Consider the following 17,748-nt stretch of genomic DNA (forward strand, 5'->3'; position numbering starts at 1 on the left):
ACACAAATTAAAGCTATGACATGGAATGTGTGTGGGCGGGGCAGATGCAATGAACAGAACGGGGGCGCACGTGAAGCCCAGATAAAACGATATTAAAGAGAGCCAACAAATAACATGGCTAAAAGCAAAAATGATTGCACGAGACCAATAACAAAAACAAAACAGCGCGGCTATAAGCTCTAAAAAGCAAGACTGTGAAAGTCACTGAAGGTAAAGGCGCTAAAATAAGAAAAAGGATAAAAAACATGAACTAAAAGACGCAAAATGAAAACACTGAAATCTAATCAGACAAAACCAAAAAAGGCAAGTAAAAGGACACTGACAAAAAAATCGCACACCTAGCAAACAGAAAAGACAACAAAACAGGACGGGCTAAAGAAACAAACCACAGATGCATGAAATCTTATGACTATTAAACGATGGGGCAAAGACAGAATTGCTCAATTAAAAATTACGCCACGCAAACGCAGAACTAAGAAAACAGGCGAAGACAACAAGAAGCCACAAAACAGATCTAGCCGGAAAGGAATGAAAATTTTTTTTCTAACAACGCAAGTGAGGGAGTGCTAACGCACTCATGTTTTTGCTCGTTTCGCGGGTAAGTTGATTGTTTTAAAGAAGTTGTAGACGGGCTAGATGGTTTTCAGCTTCAGACGGCATTCTTAGCAAAAAAACACGCACGCACATGAGAGAAAAGGAGGGACACGGGACAAGCGCTAATGCCGTCTGAAGTTGATTGTTGTTCTTAGCCAAAATTTCTGTATCCTTCAACATCGGGGAGAGGCGCCAGCAGGGACTGCAGTCTCGACAGTTTATCGCCAAATTGCCAGACCTTTTTCCTTTGGCATTATTTTGATGCTCTAATAGCCTTTTCTGACCGATGTTAGATATGGGGCTCGCGTGGCTCATCCCACCGCTGACACCAGTTGTTACAAGTGGGTCGCGGCCCCATCGGTAGCGTTGGCCTGGCGGCTCCGTGGCTCGGCGGACGGAATCAACGGTCCCAAAACAAACGTTTAATACAACATTATGAAGGAACGGGCAGAGAAGCTAACCCGAAGGGAATACTGACACGCTCACACAGCTGGGGTCTGGCGTCGTCACTGCGACGTCTTCCAAGTAGACTCTCGCAGCCGAGTTTGCCGCTGCATTTTATACGCTTGTTAGTTAAGAGGGAAAGGGGAAAACTTTGTCTCTGCAAAAGGAGATGACTCAATCGTCGGCGACGCGACAGAATGTCCTCTCCCTCCTGCAGAGGGGCGACGGAGACGGTCTCTCTCTCTCGAGCGCCGGGCTTGGCCAGCGTTTGCACACACACGCACGCACAATAGGCACGTGTGACCTCGGCGTGCCAAGACGCCCGCGGAAGGAAGCGTTGCGTTGGGCGGCCGGCTGGTGCTGAAATGGCCGAAACGCTCGCTGCTTTGCCTGTTGCTGCGCAGTGGCCGCGTCAGCTGTCGCACTTGTCGGTGGCGAAACATAACACCGACATACTTCCTACCGTAGGGTAACGGGACAGAATACACGACGCCTGATGAGCAAGTGAGAAAAGGATCTCGATGCCTGGTTGTTCATTCTGGGACTTTTTCACCCGATTCATTGACACGCCTGCAAAGTCTAGAAAGACGGTGAAGAGCGGAGAAAAATACATGAACCCCTGTTCTTTTTCAGATTCATTTCAGGTTGGGGGAAACCTGGTGAATGTAGGGTATTACAACCGCATTTTTCCTGCGAGTCCTCAATTCCCTTCCGGCTGGGTTCTTACTTTGCTTAACTGGTAACATTTTTTCCGCTACTGAGGACAGGAATAAGGGCGGGTACCCTGAATTAAGTAGTCCGTGGGCTTGGTTAAGGAAACGGCTCTAAGCTATGCTCGCAGGATTTTAGGAGTGCGTTATTAAAGGTAGCCTGGACTATATTTCTTTTAACTAACTTAGAATGAGCTGATTCATAAGGTAGTATTGGTTTATTGGCCCTTGGTTCGAAAGTCAGCAGGCGTGCTGTTCCGCAAAAATCAACTTCAGTTCTAGAAAGCGGATGCAGCCATTTTCAGATTTTTCATGTGTTAGAACAAGGGGGTTAAAAGTCTCTGTAAAGATATGCAACACCTTCTGAACTTCGGCTGTGAAATTATTACCTGGGCAATTAATAAGAATTAGATAGTCATCGACGTATCTGAAGATTTTTAAAACAGCTAACCTTTCGATTTCTGCTAATTATTCGGTCATGCATTGCCAAGAAGAGGTCTCTTATGATAGGGGCGATGCAAAAGCTTATGCATATGCCCTGCTCCTGGATGAAAAGGGATCCGTTCTACTCAGCATAAGTAGACCTGAGATACATAGATAACAATTCAAAGAACCCGCGTGCAGAGATACCGCAATCGTTTTGAAAGGCGATGACATTGTGCTTATCAATGCAATCGCTTACACAACAGAGCAAAACATCATGCGGAATTGAATATTACAAATCCTTCACATCAATAGAGAGGCCTAGGAAGGCCCTGCTGCTATTTTCTTGCAAAACTTTTGTGGCATGTTTTGAATTCTTGACCAGAAAGGGGTCATCAACTTCTAGAATTTTGAGTTTGGCTTGTAAAAAGCTAGCAACCAATTTTTGCTAAGCATGATCCTCTGAAACCATAACTCGGAGCGGAGCGGGCACTCTGGTCTATGCGTCTTTGAGGGGAAGAACACACTGAGGGACATTTTTTTTTTGCTATTCATTATCGAGCGGGAAAGCCTATCCAAGTTAAACCGTTCACGTAACTTCTTTGCTGTGCTTCTCACTTCGGTTAAGGAATCACCGTTGCATTTGTCAAAACAGGTATTAATCGCTGTTGACGCTTTCTGACTGTAGACATCCTTAGGTAGGAATACGAAACCTCCTTCCTTATCGAAGGTCAACAAAGACAAGTTAGTCTTTTAGATACGATACAGTCTCTTGAAGAGGGGGCTTTTGTCTGCTAGCGTTCTTTCTCTGACAATAAATAACCAACTCGCCCAGCAACATACCCAGTTGATTGGTTGTAGAGTGCCCGCTAATAGAATGGTTGCTCAGAAAGTCATTTAAAGTGCTGTATATAATCTTCGTGTGGCATCCAAGATCACTTCAGAAGCCTGAAACTTTCTACCCTTGCTAAGTCCAACGCCACAACATGGTAAGAGCGGGAGATTCAATGGAATAAAAAAAATCAATTTCTTCGTAGTCGCCCTTTATAATAACGGAGGAATTCTTAGGGTGCAATACGTTAGTGAGCCTTTGCATCACGCATTTGCTATATTGCGAAACATTTTTGAGGCAGCTGCAGTCCTTACTCAAATTTTTCGCATCCGCTTTTGCGTTACGATCGCCAAAACGTTACAAACTTCTGTGCGTTAGCACGCGGCTGAAAATTCGGCATTCGCGGATTCGTCTCATGTGTAGCAATAGCCGCACATGAACGATTATCTCGCTTTTTTTCTCTCCACCACATAAATGATGCGTCGCATCCGAAGACTAGGAATCGTGGGAAATACCATATCAAATTTTTTAGATGAGTACCACATATTACTTTAGTAACAAGAAAACAACGCGTATTTTCCAACTGGTTGCATCTACAGGAGCTGTGTATTAACGTTAAACTCACAAGGTGTCCTAACAAAGAGCGCATGTGTCACGGCGCCAGTCAAATCGTTTAGACGGGCTCAACGCTGCTGAACCGAATGTGGAGCGAATGCGGCTGCGGAACCAGAGTATTCGACTGCGAAGCTGATCGCCGGCAGCTGCGTTTCAATTGAGGCGAAATGGAGAGGTGTCCGTGTGCTGTGCGATATCAGCGTATACGTTTAAGATCCCCAGGTGGTCTAGATGACTCTGTAGTAAGCGGAATCCAATTTCATGCCCTGCGCATGCGACGTCGGCAAATGCTTCCTTTTATTTTCTTTATTGTCGACTGTCAATACAGTTCATAAAATGCCGCTCTTCGGCTAGCACAACACTAACATCTTCTCAGTGACGCCAGATCACCAAGTACAGCCTTCCACTGGCAGGAATATTTTAGGTACCATCGAGATGCAAATAAATGCGAACAGTGCGGCGCCTACAGTTCCCGCGGATCAAATTTCTTACCGTCGCGCTTGTTGTATCGTGCAAGATACGCATGCGCAGTGCCTACCGGCAACGTCATGCACTGACCACTGCCGGTGATACCAGCACGTGCCGGCATCGATCAGCCACTATAAAAGCGAACACCTTCTATCAATAAACGTTCATTCTGTTCTGGCATGTCCTGACTGATACATGGTGTCAGAAGTGGGCCGGCTGTTGGCCTTTCGAACAGTGTCTTGAAGGAAGCAGGGAACGTCCGTGCTAGCCGCCAGATAATGGAGCTACTCAAGCCGCCTGACCAACTACTTCTGTCTGGGAACATCGCAAAGAAGTGGGCGTTGTTTAGACAGAAGTTCGAGCTCTTCCTGCAGGCTACAGTGTCCACCAAAGAACCAAGGACGGAAGCGGCTAAGACGGCTCTGCTGCTGAGTGTTGCTGGGGACGAGGCCCTTGAGGTATTTAATAACTTTACCTTTTCGGAGGAGGAAAGCAAGGACGACTATGCAACGGTCGTGAAGAAGTTTGAAGTTTACTGTCAAGAGCAGCAGAATGAAGTGTACGAGAGATACACGTTTCGTTCAAGAATCCAGGCGGAAGGTGAAACCTTTGAACATTTTTTTCGTGACCTGCGGAAGCTAGCCCAGAGTTGCAATTTTGCAGCATTGAGTGACTCAATGATACGGGATCAAATAGTATTCGGCACAAGTAGTCCGAAGGTCCGGGAGAAGATGCTTAAAGTGAAAGACCTTACGCTGTTTAAGGCGGAACAGATCTGCAAAGCTGCGGAAGTGTCATCGCAGCAAAATGAGGCCTGGGGCCAGTTAGAAAGGCAAGTGGCTTCAGTGAAACAACGTCAGCGTTTCCGTTGTGGCAAGTGCAATCGAACACACGAGCGAAAAAAGTGTCCAGCGTTCGGGAAGACATGTTTTGCGTGCAAAGGGGCCAATCATTTCGCTGTCTGCTGCCAGAATGAGCCTGCAGTCGGTGCAGTAGTTCACGAGGAAAGCTTGGAAATCCTCAATGTCAGGGTCTGCACTGTCGAAAGAACACCTGATTGGATGGTTGCAGCTAAAGTAGCCAATCAAAATGTTCTTTTCAAAGTAGACACTGGGTCTCAGGCAAACTTGCTGCCCTATTCGGTCTTTCGTAAATGCAAAGCAGAGACAGTCCTGCAGCCAAGCAGCTCCATTCTTCGGTCCTACAGCGGGGACGAGATTAAACACTTCGGCACGGCGACCTTACCAGTGGTGATGAACGACAAGTCCGGAACTTTCACTTTCTTTATCGTGAAGAAGAGCAAGCAGTCAATACTTGGACTACACGCAACTGAGTCGCTGGGACTGGTGGTGCGTTCGGTGGAAGCCGTGGACACGGAGTGTTCTGAAAAAGTACTGCAAGAATTCCCGCAGCTCTTTCAAGGTACCGGCTGTGTTGCCCGTCCATACCGGATGGTTCTGCGCGAAGATGCCATACCAGTGATACAGCCAGCGCGACGTGTTCCGTTGGCATTGCAAGAACCACTGCGGGAGGAGCTGCAACGCATGGAAAAGGCCCACATCATTCAAAGGGTCAACGAGCCAACAGACTGGGTGAGCCCACTAGTTATTGTTAGGAAGAAAGATGGCAAACTGCGGGTCTGCATGGATCCTAGAAACATTAACCAGTACCTGAAGCGGGAACACTACCAGATGCCAAAGCGTGATGATATTGAGGCGGAGCTCGCTGGCGCTAAATACTTCTCTCGTCTCGATGCAAATTCTGGGTTTCATCAGATTCCATTGGATAAGGACACATCAACAATTTGCACATTCGCTACACCGTTCGGGCGTTACCGCTTCTTGAGACTGCCGTTCGGGATTGCTTCAGCACCAGAGGTGTTCCAAAAAACATTGAGCGAGGTATTTGACCGAGCCCCAGGCGTGCGCGTGTATGTCGACGACATTCTGGTATGGGGTGCGACACGTGAAGAACACGATGAGCGCCTCCGTGGGGTATTGGAACTTGCAAAGCACGCTGGCTTAACGTTCAATGCCAACAAATGCAAGTTCGCTTGCACAGAGGTTGAATTCTTGGGCGACATTATCAGCCAAGACGGGATAAAGCCTAATCCTACGTTTACAGCATCATTTGCCGAAATGACAACCCCGGCTGATAAGACGGCTGTTCAGCGAATGCTGGGGGTGGCCAACTACTTTGGGAAGTATATTCCGCGTATGGCTGATAAGACCAAGCTGTTGCGAGATCTTATCAAAAAGGACACAATCTTTCAGTGGACAGAGAAACACGCCGCTGAATGGGCTGCTCTTTGCTCTGTTTTAAGCAGTACACCTGTGCTGGCAATTTTTGATCCAGCTAAGGAAACAAAGGTCAGCTCGGACGCATCAAAAAACGGTCTAGGAGCTGGGCTTTTGCAACGTCACGGAGATAGCTGGCGACCTGTCGCCTACGCATCGCGTGTCATGACTGAAACGGAACAAAGGTACTCGCAAATTGAGAAAGAAGCACTGGGAATTACCTTTGGCTGCGAAAAATTTCACCACTTTGTTTATGGAAGAAAAATTGTCATTGAAACGGATCACCACCCACTCCTAGCAATTGCATCGAAAGATATTGGCGATATGCCGCCAAGGCTTCAACGTTTTTTTTACGCTTGATGAAGTACGATTATTCTCTTCATTTTGTACCAGGGAAACAGTTGCTGCTGGCCGACATGCTGTCGAGGTCATCGCCCAAGGAATCAGCGGACACCACCGGCTTCCCAGACGACGTAGAGGTTCATGCCGTTGGAGTGGTCACGGATCTGGTGAGCAGCAGAACAATGACTAGACTTGTGGAGGCTACTGCAAAGGATCCTGATCTACAGTCTGTTATAGGTTACATTAGAGACAACAGTGATCTGTTCGGCAGCCTGAAGCCATTCGCTGCAGAGTTGTCCTTCATAGAAGGAATCGTGTTAAAAGGGACGAAAGTAGTCATTCCAAAGTCTATGAGGGCAGAAATGCTTCGACGTCTACATGAGGGTCATTTGGGCTTGAATAAATGTAAAGCAAGAGCTCGACAGCTAATGTTCTGGCCCGGACTCTGCTCCGATATCGAGAGGATGTTAAACGGTTGTACTGTCTGCCAGAAATACGCGTACCAACGACAACGCGAGCCTTTTTTGATGCGGCCAACACCTCATTACCCTTGGTACAGAGTCGGCGTGGACATCTTCCAGCACGGCTGTAGTTCTTACCTGTGCGTGTACGATGCCCTCTCCAACTTCCCGGAAGTTGAACAACTCAGCGACACCACAGCTCGCACTGTTATTGACAAATTAAGCGCCATCTTTGCCCGCTACGGGATACCAGTAGAAGTTTGCAGTGACAACGGTCCCCAATTCTCCTCCCACGAATTTGCTGTTTTTGCATCCAGGTACGAGTTCCAGCACGTGACTTCGAGCCCTGGATTTCCACAATCTAATGGACTTGCCGGAAAAGGCGTTCAAATTGTGAAAAGAATCATGAAAAAGACGCAGGAGACACGTCAGGACTTCTGGTTGGGACTGCTGTCCTACCGGTCGACTCCATTGGAGGACGGTCGTTCACCGGGTGAGCTCCTGCAAGGCAGAAGACTGCGCACGCTGCTCCCTGACTTCAGCCGCCAGCCAAAGACAACTGTCTTCAAGCGCAAGCCACTGGATGCTAATGCTAAATCTCTACCGTGCCTCAAGAAAGGAGAGGTGGTTAGGATTCGTGACAAACAGTGGACCCGCAAAGCGCGAGTAGTGGGACCGGCTGCCCCGCGGTCATACCGGGTCATTACGGAAGATAACAAGCTGCTTCGCCGCAACAGAAGGCACCTAAACTCGACGCTGGAACCCTTCGAGAGCGGCATAGCCGAAAGTGAAGAGTCCGACAGTGAGTGCGAGCCCGTAGACGAGCACGTGCCCAGCCCGAGACTTGTAGCGGCGCCAACTACGGACGGGCAGTCGACGCCAACAGTAAGGCGGTCCTCCAGAATCAGGCGCCAGCCAACCTGGCTACACTACGATGGTAACTTCAACCAAATAACAACTCGCTGACCTTTCAAAGAACTAATAAACAGGGAAAGATGTATCGTGCAAGATACGCATGCGCAGTGCCTACCGGCAACGTCATGCACTGACCACTGCCGGTGATACCAGCACGTGCCGGCATCGATCAGCCACTATAAAAGTGAACACCTTCTATCAATAAACGTTCATTCTGTTCTGGCATGTCCTGACTGATACACTTGTAATTAGGTTCCAACAAAAACACGCTGATGTCACTCATTGTTACATCGTAGACGACACTAGCTCCACTTCGTTACTATCTAGGCCCACGTACGGCTAGAAGAAACTGGAACAGCGGGGAGGGAAGAAAAAGAGTTCTTTGAATTTCTCTTTATCGCCCCTATAAAGTGCGGCAGACTATTTAAATGCACTCGGGTACTGCTGTTTTGTTCCAGCGGGCAAGCCAACAAACGTAACTAGCAAAGAAGGTAGCGCAGCAAGGCCGCAAGCTGACAACTCTTTTAAAGGGATAGACATCATAATTATTAATATAAATTTTCAAGCAAGTACTTTTTTATCAGAATAGAACAAGGTATGATCTCCTTATTCACATTACAGTATCTAGCAAGTATCGACTGTATATGTTCGGAATTTGTTACAGCAGCCTCACATATAAACTGATACAGCCCACCAGCGATATGATGTAGGATGCAGTAAGCACCGACCAAACATATCAGTGACCAATATGCACACTAAAAGCAAACGACACAAAGAGGAGCTCACGTGTAAATCCCAGCGGTAGACAATTCAGCGTGGCATTGACGATTGAGTCTGAAGTTTCATGACCTGCCACGATCAACCAGCAAGACCCTACCTTGCCGTTTCTGCACACGCCACGAGCTTATAGCGCTAAGTACTTCAGACAAAGGGAAAAGCGTGTAAAAGCGGAGCGAGAAGACAACCCTTACAAAAATGCTTAATGAGTTTATGATTAAATGTTAATTACATTCCTCATCATGCACATTAACATTTCTATACATTTTCTTGATGCATTTTTGATGAGTTTCACGAGAAAGTTGGCCACCGTGTTTCTGGTTGGTACCTAATGTGTGCATTTCTTGTGTGTTGTTCATGAGTGTTGACCAATGAGCACCTGATGGCTTTCACTTTTGGATAAAAAGTAAAAGCTAAAACGTAGCGAAGCACTTCAACTAGATTAAAAAAGCTAAAAAATAAAAAAAATTAAAACTAAGCGAAAAAAAAAAACCGCACCTCTGGCGCGATTCGAACTCGGTACCTCTTACTCCATAGATTTCTACGCTAACCACTCGGCCACTCGGGGAACTGGTAACGTTAGTAACGTATTTGCTTCTTATGTCTGGACTGCATTCATAAGATTGGGACTTAATGTTTCGAAGCATGTTTCGAAGTGTAGAGGCCATTGCGGCTGCTCTAACAATTACAACTTCTTGACCATTAGAACTTGCATCTAATGTTCTAGATACCTATGCGCACTATTTTGTCCACTGCAGTCATTTTAACATGTCGAGTTTGGCATCGCTAGCAAATTTATCAGCGCTGGCTCTTCGGTGGTTGCTACCTTGGGCGCAATTTTCGCTGAACACGGAGCTGTAGCACCAACCTTTAAGGTAAAAAAGTGCGACCAAGCTTCAATACCCGCAAGCGCAGCAGCGCCAACACTATTTTACTGGTAACTAAATCTTATTTGTATCTAAACATTTCGGAAAGCGATGCGATGACTGAGGGCTCGGCTAATCTATACGCAGAGCAAGAAAGAGCTCGAAAGCTTAAGAAACACGCAAAATATCATGCATTATAAAGAAGGCATTGCTTCTCGTGCCCTGGTCGCGCACATGCTCCCAGGACGGTCCAGTTCCGAGTCAACGCACGGCTCGGGTTACTTCCGCGCGTCGTCGTCGGCGCAGGCCGGGGCCGGTACCCCTGCTGGTCTCTCCAAAACGGCCTGCTCGCAGGTGCAAGGAGGCATTGGAAATGGAGCGGCCTTGCGCCTGTTTGCTTGGAGGCGGTGTGGCAGTGCGTCGGTTCGCGTACACAACAATATCCTTGCCCGTAACACCCTCAAGCATATTGTCCAACCACAGCACCCATTCGCTTGGCAAGAAGTGATTTGAAATGGCACAAACACCCAAGACGCAGAGTGTAAGCGTGTTTTGAATGAAACAAATGTCCAAAAAGTTGTTTTTGTTTTTACAGTGCATGCTAAACAGAAATGAAAACATAGTAAAGAATATACATTCGCTAGTGATGTATAATTTCCCTCATTTGAGAAAGTCAATGTATTTCCACATTAGCTCCTATACAAAAATACTGTTGTGTTTTCCAAGTACAAAACTTCTTGCGTAATCTCAAATGAAAGTCTGTTGCGGATCTCATGTTAAAACACATAAAAGTTGTTTCTTAGGCAACATCCTACATATGCTAATCAGAAATGAAAACATAGGGCTCTGAAAGTGTGCAGTTAACAAAGAAATAATATATATTCACTTAGTGATGTATACATTTCCTCATTTGAGAAAGTCAGTGTATTTCCACATTAGATCCTACCCAAAAATACTGTTGCGTTTTCCAAGCACAAAACTTCATGTGGGATCTCAAAGGAAAGTCTGCTGCGGATATGATGTTAAAACACATCTAATCTTGAATCTCCTTTGAAAGGTTGATGACTCATCAAAAACACATTACGTGGGTAAGAGAAATTCAATATCCATTTTTGTAAGGGAACTTCCCGCTGACCGCACGCAAAACGAGAAAACGATGGACTGCCAAAACTGGGAGCCAGTGGCTTATTAGTCCGACCAGGCAGCAATGACTGGGAAGCAACTATAAGTGTGGAAGCCGAAAACATTTAAACCGACACGCTTTGAGACAAGCAAGTGAATTTCATACCATTCCCGGCCGGACCAGTGCAGGCAGCGCGAGGGCAGCGATAAGAAACTGTTTCGTTGCATGCTTCGCAAGCGCTCGCTGCCGCAACGGAAATCAAGACAACACATGCAAAGTAGCGCTACATTTGCGAACTCACTCAAACAGTAAGCGAAATGAGAGCGCTAGAAGAAAGAACTACAAAATATTTAGCGTAATGCGTCTAGCAAAACACGAAGGTAATTCATAAAACAGTGTGTTTGACGTTTAGGCTTGCTGTCATGGAGCGCCACAGCCTGATCAATAGTTTAATAATTTCTTTCTGAGAATGCTCTGAGAACCACAAAACGAAGAAAGTCTCTCCTCATGGTGTACCTTCATCCAAATAAAACGTGTATAACCAGAACACATTTCTGGCCCCTCTGAAAGCATCCTGGTTAGGCATTCAAATGCTTCCCGGATGAAGAAGTTCTAACCAAAATAAGCTTTTAATAAGTCCAGGGCGTGCGAAAACGCATCATAGTTACTCGCTAATGAACATATGTTCGACATTGGCTGGGAAGTACCTTCTTTTTTCAGTGAGATTATCTTGGCGAATCAGAAAGTACAGATTAAGGGAGCTAAAACAACTAGGCCAATAAATTATGTGCCCGCTATTGTGTGAACAGTACGTGTGCACTAGGAACGTTTTTCGTTTTTTTTTTCACCCTTAACGCCTCTCAAAAGTCGAGACAAATATACTTTACCTCACATCACGAAATACTAATATAAATTTATCGGGGCGAATCTGAGAACACAAAGAAGCAAGATCTGGACACTAATTAGTTGTCTTCTAGCTTCTTGAGGAAATTTGTGGTTTAGCTTCGCGCTGAATTCTGTGAAGTGTGCAAGCGTAAATCTGCAGTTATGGTCTCTTGGTTGGGCACGAATATGAGGCAATATTCAACTTATGCAGGCGGATTTGAGAAAACAGCTGCTGATTAAGCTCGCAAGCATGGAAACTGTGATCACGAGTGCGTTCGCTATTGTTGCCTTGGCCATGCTTTGTGAGCTAAAGAAACAGGACTCAATACGCAAATTCATGCAGCAAATCAGCTACAAGTCACTTCATTGACATACGTTTTGCTAACGAGGCTGCTCGCGGCATCTGTAATTGATTGAGGCTGAGCATTTAATGTTACGCAGCGCTCAACAGCAGCCACGTTCAAAGGCCAACGCTGTCTTGAGCGTTCTCACTTACCAATCTGGAGCGCCAGCTGTCAACGTCTAAGATGCCAGGCAAAATGCGGAAATGCCCTCAGCTGGACAGCGAAAGCTAATAGCCACAAACACTTCTTTTTTTACTTCTTTGACTTCAGCACCACTCATTTCTTTTAGAAGCCAGCTTAGGGTTTCGGTTCTCGCAAGTACACTCCATACCAGCTTTAGTGAAGAATACGCGTACTCCAGAAATGACAAATTACGATGCCAAATAAAAAGAAAGCCCTAAACCTGGAGTTTGAATTACGGTGATCAGTTGAAACTCATAGTGATCATCTTACCTTCGCCTCCTTTTCAAACATAAGGAAGAGGAAAAAATATTGCACGTGCGGAAAAAACTCGTGAGTCGCTAAATGGGCACTGGAAGCTCTCAGTTGGATGTGATGAGTTTGAATGCGCTGTTCGTAGTAGGCAGTATACCCACATGCAGTGGTTAGGCCGGTTAGCTTGGCTGCGCTGATGAGCGCTCGCGCGACGTTCGCTGCAGCTCGCACGTGTCTCGTGATTGTGCCAGCGTTAGCCATACATGAATGAATGAATGAATGAATGAATGAATGAATGAACTTTTATTGACGGGGGAAGGACTGAGGCCGTAGTTAGAGGATGAGGAATAAGGGGAGAAAACGTCCCGAAAGTAATAGTTCAAATCGAAAACAAGAGTACAAGTCGCAGTCAAGTTCAGAGAAATCAACTGAGCTGGGTGAGAAGTCCCGCCTCACATTGCTCGTATAATAAACCTGACCTGTTGGCATCTCAACATTGTGTTAGAAGCGGATCGATTCCCACAATAAGCTCAGCCATATGCAGAAGGGGTGCTTCCTATCGCATTTTCAGTGACGCACGTTACAGCAGCGTCTACGGCCTGGATTACGTGTTCAGAAGATGAGATATTTCGTCATACAACCGCTCGAGGCTTTCCGCTTGACGACGCCTGCCGACTGGCCAAAATGGAGGAAGCATTTAGAGCGTTTCTACACTGCATCCGGCCTCTGCGATAAGCCAGCGTCGCACCAAGTCCACACGCTGCTGTACTTGACAGGCGACAAGGCTGATGACATCTTTGGTACTTTCCAACTCGTCGTTGAGAACATCCAGAACTTAAAACTCGTCTTGAAGCAGTTCGACAGCTTAATACCGCGGCGCAACGTCCTCTATGAAAAGGCATGCTTCAACACGAGTGTCCAACATCACAGCGAATCAGTGGAAGACTTCGTGACTGCGATTCCCTCTTTTTCCAACAACTGTGAATATGGCACCCCCGAGACCAACTGGTTCGAGACAGACTGTTGGGCGGCATTCATGATCAGAAATTGTCAGCGAGACTGCAACTTGACGCTGATCTTACTCTCCAGAAGGCGCTTGAGTCCAAACGGCAGGCCGAAAGCGTACGTCAGCAGCAAGTGGAGCTTCACCCCGAAACGCTGACCTTTAACAAAGTTGCTTCAGGCAGGCAGCACGTTAGGCATCCGACAAGCGCTAGTCACGTCAACAACGGCCGAGAGCACTTTGAATCAAAGCCACATCTGCGTAAAGCTAACGAAGTTATCGTTTTGATTCGTGGGTGTGGAAAAGACCGACACCCGCTTTTGCTGTGCCCGGTGTGGTCACAGGTATGCAAGGGCTGCCACAAGAAGGGCCATTACGCGTCTATCTGCATGTCATGCCGGGTGGACGCCGAAGCGAAGGTGCATTTCTCAGAGCCGTCTCGTCCTTCGATACGTCGACGTGGGAGACAACAATCCTCGTGCAAGGCCAACCTATCAAATTCAAGATCGATACAGGCGCCGACGAATCTGCCCTGCCATTTACGATTTTCAGCATGCTCCGACATATCAGCCTCCGTTTTCCTGTGCTCCTCGGCAGCTCTACGGTCCTGGTGGGAGACATCTCGCAGCTAAAGGCGTATAGCGCCTTTAATTCGCTTACCACGGATGCGAAATTCTCCAAGACGTCGACGTGCTCGAAGATGTCCACACTCCCTTACTCGGTGAGCCCACCATCAGACTTGTAGATGCTAACTTTCGTCAGCGCCATCGCAAATAAGGTGAGCCCAAGAGACGAATTTCGCTCATTGTTTCAAGTCCTCGAGAAGTTACCAAGAAAGCTACACATTCGCCTGCGCGAAGGTGCGAAGCCATTTGCTTTGAGCTCCCCTCACCGCATTTCAATTCCGCTCTACAGGAAAACAAGGCTTGAACTGCAGCGAATGAAAACATTTATGTCATTTCAGCTGTGTATTAGCCGGCGTAATGGTGTGCGCCTACAATGGTAGTCCAAAATCCAAGTGGGGACGTTAGAATCTGCGTGAACTTCACTGATCTCAACCGCACGTCCCGATAGAGTGGCATCCCATTCCGTCCGTTGAGCAAACACTCGGGCTGCTTCATAGGGCCAAGATGTTTTCGAAGCTGGATGCCAATTCAGGGTTCTGCAGATACCACTCAGTGTAGAGAGCAAGAAGTTACCTTTATCACGCCATTCGGGATTTTTTCTTTTAACAGGTTTCCATTTGGCATTGCATCCGCTCTCGAGCACTTTTAGAAGCACATGTAAAAATTCTGGAAGGTGTCAAGAGAGCTTTGTGTAATATGGACGACATCCTAATATGGGGCTCAGACGAAACAGAGCACAGCGAGACGCTTCGCACCGTTCTTCAACGACTGACTGTAGTAGGTGTGACGCTAAACGAGAGCAAGTGCCTGTTTAACCTAGACTAGCTCACATTCCTAGGTCACAATCTTAATCAACACGGAATTAAACCCGATGGAACAAAAATAGTGGTGGTTTAGCTTGTGGTTAAACCTGGAGTTGCGCGAGAGCTATCTTAATGGCTACCCTTAGGTTCGGCTTCAAGCTAAAGATATGGCTTTTGCACATAGTAGTTCACTCTATGATTTCACCTTTATTTAATCCATAGGGGGCACTTTTCACTAATAAAGTGGGATGAGACGAAAGCCTATCACACGGCGGTACGAAGCCCCTTTCTCTCTGTTTTGACTCCCATCATCGCGATGACGCGATAGCTTAAGCTACCAGCCAACATATAAAGCCTCGCTTTAACCGATCCGCATGAACGTGCAGCGTGGCCTAGAGATAACGTGAATGCAAGGGTTTTGGCGGCCTGATTCTGATATGACCCTCCCATATGAAAGGAGAACCCCCAGTTGGCAGCTCCTGCCACACATAAGGTCAGGAAGCCCTACGCTCCGTTGGTGCTCGGCCATGTCTGCTGCCAACTACCGTCTCCGATGACGGCTTCTTCTTTCATCGCTCTTCGGACAGGCACGGAGAAATTGCGAGAATGTGGCCAATGTAGCTCTCACTAAAAAAGTTTAAAGCCATTTCAAAAATGACCAGTCCCGTTAAGAAGCGAATTGCAACGGATTCTCGGAATGGCTACATGTCTTTCCCGCTTGTACCCAACCTTGCGGACATACTACAGCCGCTTACTTGTTTTCTGCCTAGAAAGCAGGAATTCGTTTAGAACCGTCCTCAACAGCAAGCGTTTGACAAATGGAAGCAGCTACTTTCGCCTCGCCCAGTGCTAGGGGTGTACGATGCTCTCTCGCCCAGTGCTAGGGGTGTACGATCCTGCTAAGGAAACAGTGATCAATGCAGACACTCCTTCCTTTCGGGGAGTGATTCGACAAAAACGTACCAGTGGCAAGTTTCAGTCATGGACTATGCCTCCCGGCTTCAATCTGACACGGTGAAACGCTATGCGCAAATAAAGAAAGAGGCTCTTGCCTTAGTTTGTGCTTGCGGGAAATTCAGTGATTACCTTGTCGGCGAGCTGTTCACAATCTAGCCGTTCCCAGGCAGCACACCAACATCGCACCAACCCCGGCCCAACGTCGACAAAAATTGGTACCAACATTGGCGTAACACTGTTTTTTTGAGACATTACTACATTTTTATATATTGGTCCGGCTTATATGCCAACATTGCACCTGTCTTGGCACTGCCAACATAGGCGATCAGCTGGCCGTGCCGCTAGTTTCACATATTGGCATGCCACTAGTATTGATTGGGACACGTGACATTGGCAATAAGCAGGCCGAACCGCTAGTATCACATATTGGTATTTATTGGCATGCAACGATTATTCATCGGCACATGGGGCATTGGCACTGCCACTGTTAAGCCACCTTTAGCCATGCAGTTATTTCACCCTTGCCCTACTGCTGCCATTTGCTTAACTGTCAGTCTCACAATTGTGGTTTTCTTTGCAGTCATTTCCCAATACAATTGCATGTCATCTCTTTAAGGAGCCATAAAAACCATGCAAATAAATGAGGCAAGCAAAACATTTTCCAAAAACATTTCATTGAGAAGCCATATACATGTACATGCCACAAGGACATCAGAGGGCCAAAATGCACTGCAGGAGGCATTGGGTACAGGGTTAATATGGGAGGGGCTAGTAAGTGGATTGGGAGCACGGCACTAAGCAGCACATGACCAGGTAGTGCAGGGAGAGGTGATGTGGTGCAGTGTGCATTTGGTCACGATGGAAGGGGCTTGACATGGGGAGCAGGGTTGATGCACTATAGCATTGTAGTGCGAGAGATGTTGCAGGAATAGGAGGCTGAGCATGGGTGCAATCCAGGGCAGTGTCTATCATGGAGGGAAAATGGCAGTGGACTGTGTTGAGCATGGTAGTTGGCAGGGAAAGGTCAATGGATCAAGTGATGATGTTGAGGGGGCGGGGGAAGTGAATGGCCCAGGCATAAAGCTGGAAACCCTGCAGGAAACAACCATTCAGGAACAGATGTTGAGGAGATTGGCACGTGGGTCTTACAAATGACATCTGCTCATAAAACAAGCATATATCACCATAACATCCAAATTCACCTTCTGAACACTTATCCAAACATATATTTGAAGTCTGGTTGCCCTATATGACTGCATACAAAATACAGAACACCTCTATAGTAAACTCGGATATAGTAAAAACTGATTAGTAAAGTCAAACGGAAGTCCAGTTCATCTGCCATAGGCAACTGTACATTTTTTCTCTTTTTATAGTAAAGATGTTTTTGCTAAAAATAAGTTAAAGTGCTTCTCGCCACGGCAACGACTCCCACAATGATATCGCCATCCGCGCAGTACCTAGAATCGCGAGATCAAGATTTTTGTATTTGAAAACCGAAAAATAACCCCGAGTATTTGTTTAGGTGGCTTTACCACTAGGCTGAGCAGAAGTTAGAAGAAGCCTACTTTACAGAAGCCTTGAAGCTGTGAGAGAAAGCACACAGTGCGAAGAAAAAGAAAGTGTACAAACATAGCAAGGAGGCGGCGTGGTCTGTTCACAAAGTAAAGAGAGTAAAAGTGAAGCAAGAAATAGGGAAGGGGAAGAAATGGGTGAACATTCACTGCAATGTGGAGCACAAAGCATGAGGCAGCGGAGGCAGAAAGTGGAGGTGCAGAGAGTACAGTCTTACAGTACTTGAGTGCCACGCGCATTTATCATTTATTGC

The 17,748-nt window shown here is 46.7% G+C and overlaps 1 protein-coding gene across 14 annotated transcripts in view; it reads left to right on the top strand.

Annotated features, from left to right (window-relative positions):
- LOC146188193 (sodium-dependent nutrient amino acid transporter 1-like) overlaps positions 1-17,748 on the top strand; it is a 351,255-nt gene that overhangs the window by 8,489 nt on the left and 325,018 nt on the right. The gene's annotated exons all lie outside the window — the stretch shown is intronic.

This window comes from Amblyomma maculatum, chromosome 5 (assembly GCF_055883805.1).
Source record: "Amblyomma maculatum isolate TAMU_Amacu chromosome 5, ASM5588380v1, whole genome shotgun sequence".
Classification (NCBI taxonomy): Eukaryota; Metazoa; Arthropoda; class Arachnida; order Ixodida; family Ixodidae; genus Amblyomma; species Amblyomma maculatum.